This window comes from Euprymna scolopes, chromosome 20 (genome assembly GCF_053919585.1).
Source record: "Euprymna scolopes isolate OS-2025 chromosome 20, ASM5391958v1, whole genome shotgun sequence".
Lineage (NCBI taxonomy): Eukaryota > Metazoa > Mollusca > Cephalopoda > Sepiida > Sepiolidae > Euprymna > Euprymna scolopes.
In genome coordinates this window covers 106,279,745-106,285,744 of record NC_136501.1, presented here as the reverse complement: position 1 = coordinate 106,285,744, position 6,000 = coordinate 106,279,745, and positions in this window count along the sequence as shown.

Sequence of the window (6,000 nt, the reverse complement as noted above, 5' to 3'; positions counted from 1 at the left end):
AAAGAAATAATTACTCGGGATACTGTTACGAGATTTAGCATTGCAAGTTCTGTCGCGGTTAATAAAATGCAGAAGGCCAGAAGTTGAGTTGGCCGTAATGCAGTGAATCAATAACAACAATGTAGATTAAGAAAGCAGTGTGTAAAAGTAAATATATACCACTATGTGTAATCAACACTCACGCCTATTACACATTATTTCAAATCAATTGTTGCCTTCTTTATTTATTACATTCTTCATGTAAGTTCATTTGATATTATCGGCATTTGACATTTATGGATTCATAATCCATCACGCTGGGAATTCTATTGTTACAAGGTTAAGTTTAATATTTGACCTGTACTTTCCTTCGTAAAATAAATCATTTCAACTTGTCAGCATGTCAATATCAACGGTTCTCTTACACGAAACTGTGTTGGTATTTATTTCCAGTTTGCCTCATTTCGAGCTGTTTGAACATTTATATGATTACTCAACAAAGTCTTTGGAATAGGAATTACAGATTAAATCGAGCAGAGAATGTAATATGTCACAAAATCGGTATAGAATAGAGAGAAAAGTTAATTATCCTAAACAACATCATTGTGATGGTCGTAATCAACATCGAAAAATAATATTGGTCAGTATAATTATAATGAACTATCGTGGTTATTTCACCAACAAGAAGAGGGGGTGTAAGAAAAGGCAGTAAGGGCTTGCAACGAAATGGTGACGTTGCTTACAAGGAGTATTTTCTTTCCCTGTAAAGGTAACAATTAACTGGTAACGTTTGCCGAACAATAGTAACGAGGTAATCAGTGTAAGAGACGCCAACCGACTAGCAAGCTAGGTAACTAGCTTCTTAACTAATCACTAACCCGTAGTGAGACAACTCCTTTTATACATACTAACTCTCAGTGGCGAGAATTACAACGTGATTTCCAACGAGATTAGGATGTCTCGTTAACTAAGTAGGAAATAGACACCCAGTTTCGAAGTAACGGCAAACAGCAGTTCAGTGTATTTTCTTCCATCCGACTCACTCCCGGTAATCAAATCTTTTTTTTTTTTTTTTTTTTTTTTTTGTAGATTTTCACCCCAAACAAAACACATTGCCACTTTGGTGTAGGGGTCTACTATCAGGGGCAGCAACTACTGGGGCACTATGTTGGAATTCGGGCGACAAGATAACGGTTCACGTTGCACTTGAACTTCTGCATGTCAGTACAGTTAGGGAAGCAGGATCGTGGAATGGAATTCCAGAGTCTAACGGTTCTGGGGAAGAAACTACTGGAGTATAAAGGTATTTTACATCTGAGGATCTCTACTGTGTGGGGGGGATTTAGCTGCTTGTCGGGTTTGTCGAGGGTATCTACCTCGTGGGGGCACAAGTGTCTGCAGTTCGTCAAAGCATTCACTATTAAACTACTTGTAGAACAGGCAGAGGCATGCAACGCTTCGTCGATGGGACAGAACCTGAAGCTTAGATGCCAGTTCAGGGTCTATCAGATTATCGACTCTTTTTTTAACCTTGTCTAGGAGCGAGAGACTAGCAGCAGATGTACCATCCCAAATGTGACAACAATACTCCATGCATGAGCGAATGGGCGCTTTATAGATGTATAGGATACTTTCAGGTGTCAGTAGTTTTCTAGCACGGTAGAGAGAGCCAACCTTTTTCGCAGCGGCCCTGGCAATGTTTTCAATATAATGTTTTCAACTCATGTTTTCTGTGAACGTTAGGCCAAGAAGTTTGAAAGATGTACTCTCAGACAGGGAGTCACTAGCCATTGCTAGTGGTGGCAGAGGTCTCTTTTAATTATAAAAGGAAACCAGCTAAGTCTTGGCAGCATTGAATGTGACCATCCATTTATGTCCCCATTCAACTACAGATTGGAGGTCATCCTTTAGTGTTTTTGCCATTTCTTTAGATATGTGTGCATTTGTTTTCCTGTCATGCCTGTTATAGAGTGTAGTGTCATCAGCATATATGCCCATCTCATACCAATCAATTTCAATTCTTACAGAACATCTTGCATTTGTGGAGTGAGTCTCATGGAATCTGAGGAAGAAAAATCCCGTTTCAAGACATTGCAACACTGGCCGTTAGAAGTAAACACAACAGTTGTATGATAGCTAAATTATTAAAAATATAGCGACGATTAAAAGATAAAATATTTAGGTAAGAGACAGACTTTACCTTATTGATGAATACCGAAAAAAAAAACTGATCAATTAATTGATTGACAAGTATCATATAGTAGTGTTGCCGTATCTGGCATATGCTTCTCAGAACACTCTTTCCACCGTTTCCCTTATTCTAAACTTTCACTTCAAACGTTCTCTTTCAATTCTAAACGTTCAATTTCCATAATTAGGCTTAAGATTATCGTATAAATTTCTGGAAAAATATAAAAATACACAGATATAATAGTGAAACCAAACACAACATTATTGATAAATACAAGGTTGAACGATAAAATTGTCGCCCAAGAAAAGACGACATATTTCCATTTCCTGTTGATAACATGTTTTCGTTTTTGTTGAACACCGTCTTCTAGTTGACTTGTTCTGTCCAGATCCCAAGTGCAGAACAAGTTAAACCGGAGATGCACCACTCTACAACTCATGTTCGCTACAGTTCAAATTTATGACAACAGGACCAGCACCCTCAAAATGAATCGATGTATAGCACCGAATTGTAGGGTCATTCCCTGGTTGTTAGAACAAAGTTTCCGGCCAGGGTGATAGTCTTTGGTATAGTTTAAAGTGAGGGCCATATCACGCCACCTCACTTCTTCAAAGACGGTTTTAAGGAAAACACGTATATGTACCTGTATGTGCTGAAGAGTAGTATAATCCCGTGCTGCAATCAAGTGGCTGCTGCTAGACCCTGGGTGCGGCAGCAGGACTCGACGTCGGCCAACGAGTCCAAAGAGACCCAAGCTTCGCTTCACAAGGAATTATACGATTCTGAATCCTTCTCTCATTGGCCCAATTCGTCCCCAAGCTGAACCCGTGGAGAATTCCGTTTAGTCATACGTCGACAACATTACCAGCATTACCTGTCACCAACAAGGCCAACCTGGTCGCCACCTTACAACGAGTATTCGCCGAGCCGAGCTCCAGCCGAAAAAGCATCTTTTCAGTTTCAGATTCGAATGGAGAAAGTGATTGAGAGTGAAGGCGACTACATTGAAGAGATGTCAGCTCTGGTACATAATATAGCTACCTGGATTGATTTTTCAATTTCTTTTTTTTTTAAGCATTTTTCGTCCCACCCTGCATATCTATTTATAGCATGCATTGCTATCTATTCAGTCACATATACAGCCATTATAAATTTTATTCACGTATAACATATGTTAAGCAACATTTAGGTGTATCTGTACAAACTTGGTAATCAGTTGCGAATACGTGATTCTGCAGTCAGAGTGTTCTTTTTTATCAATACTGTTGACGGGTTGTGGACTATATTATCCAGTTTTAAAATAACCTCATTGCGAAGCACGTTTACAAGTTTTATAGATTGTATTAGGACTCTTAACTGAGGATTTCCTAAAACAAATATATTACTATCATTTGTGTTTATCCATTTATAACGACAAAAAATAAAAAAAATAAACAATCGATCACGTAGGATAACTTCAAGAAGATTGAAATCATTTTATATATGGATAAATGTTTGATGTGTTCTTTTTTAAGCGCGTTTACTATTGACAAGGTATTTCGCCACTTAGAAGAAAGGGAATTCGATTTGAGACCATGCCTAGGAAGGATAACAAGATGATAGATAACGTTACCTTTTAAACTTCTGCATACCAGTGCAGTCAGGTGAGCAGGGAGCAGGAAGCGTATTCCAACATCTAGCTGTTCGAGTAAATAAAATAGCAGAACAGTGAATGGGTGTGATTTTGTTGCTCAGCGGGTGTGTCGAGAATATTTTGGTCGGGAGGGAACAAGTGCAACAAATGTATCGGAGCATGCTCCATTAAAATATTTGTAAAACATGCACCAAGATGCAACAAAGCGGCATGCCAGATACCGCTGGTTTTCTTTTGTCTTCCACTTTATATATCCATTTTCTTTCAGTGCATGTTCTTCTTTTTCTTTTCTTTTTCTTCTTGAGCATACTTACTCATTTGTATATGCACGTTTTTAGGGTAATGCTGCCGCTAATCTCTTTGCAAGCCACCCATGTTTCGTTGCTACTGATATTTTCAACATGATCATATGCACAGTTACAAATGAATCTACATAGAAACGACAGAGGAATCCGTAACCGAGCATAAGCGACCGTTGAAAATAACAACTATCAACGTCGACGGCGATTGACCCTCAACAAAACCACGTTGTAAACATCCTAGACAATGTAATGCAGAAACAGTGACTTCTACGATAGCCTTACTTATACCGACATAGATTTGATTGACTGGAATATTGATGCCCAGCGATGGATCTAGTATTGACATTATGAGATATGATAAGCGATGCTTATCCGGTCATTAAGCTATCACATATTGACTTTTTAAAAAACAAATGAAAATATACACGGATTTTTAATACTTCTCGCGAATTCTGTAAACACATTAAGTTCAGTAAAATAAAAACCTTGGCGGTTCAGGTAATGAAAGAAAAGTGTTCCAATTTAAAAATAGTGGCTCGATTTCCAAAAGTTTTAAACTGGTCCTGGGAATGTCTTATACAAGTGCTGTGACAACAGAATATTATTTTTATTGTTTTTACTTTTGAGTATATATGCTTCAATATCAAATTTATATATATATATATATATATATATAATGATGTGATTCTCGGTTGATTTACTGGGTCTAACTGTGTCGGATATATACTCATGAGTAAAAACCTGGAACCAATATACTGTCGTCACAACCCTACTTATAACTTATAATATCTTGATATTACAGCAAATATTTTATTTTTTTTATCTTTGCTCAGACTGCATGTTATCATTACAGAATAGCACACATTTGTGATTCCAAGCAATGTAGAATTGAAATATAATGTATTTCAAGGCGCTGATATATTGTTCCTTGGCTGGCGAGACATCAAGTAGGATACATGTATTTAGAGAGCGTCGCTGAATACATGATAGTGGCAACAATATCATCAAGTGTAAGCAATGTAGAATTAAAATATAATTTATTTCAAGGCACTGATATATTGTTTTTTTTTTGTTTTTTTACACAGTGATCACCATTTACCAAGGCCCGGAATCCACTCAGGGATAAGGGTTATTGCAAGTACATTACGTTAGTGTGGAGATTTGATGAAGTGTTTACTTAAGGCGCGGTTCATTAGGAATTTGTTAACATTGGACTTGAACACAACCAAGTTGTAGTCCGGTGGGAAGCAGGCAGACGGAACAGAGTTCCACAGGCGTGCAGTTCTAAGAAAGAAGCTTTGTTCATGGAAACCGCGTTTTGATTTAGGCACAGATGAAGAGTGGGGTAAACTTTTGGCTGTCGAGATATCAACTAAGATACATCTATTTAGAGAGCGTCGCTGAATACGTGGTAGCGGCCACAATATCATTACGTGTAACGAGATAATTTATCATTTAATCTACATGTGTATTCTGTAGTTGTACAAGCACACATATAGCTTGCTATATTTCTGTTGAAAATGTGTATTGGTCTCATGGTGCGCAACATTAATTAAAAATATTCATCGAGATCTGAATGCGTGTTTCAAAAACAAACAATCTTGTCTATTCAAAGAAAATGGCATGAAGGTATAATTGTTCACCCGTTAATGTAAATACTGTGTTTTAATCACAAACCGTTGTTTACATAATATAATTAAACTAAATCTTATGATTCAATGGATTAAAACAATTAGTTTGATGCAGAATAATTGGATGCAGTATAATAATCTTATCTAATGCTGCATAATTATCTATAATAACCTGAACGCAAGACACTGAGTCCATTTAAGGACGGATATTAGTGATAATACATATATTAGAATAATCACAATAAGGATATCTATTCCTACTAT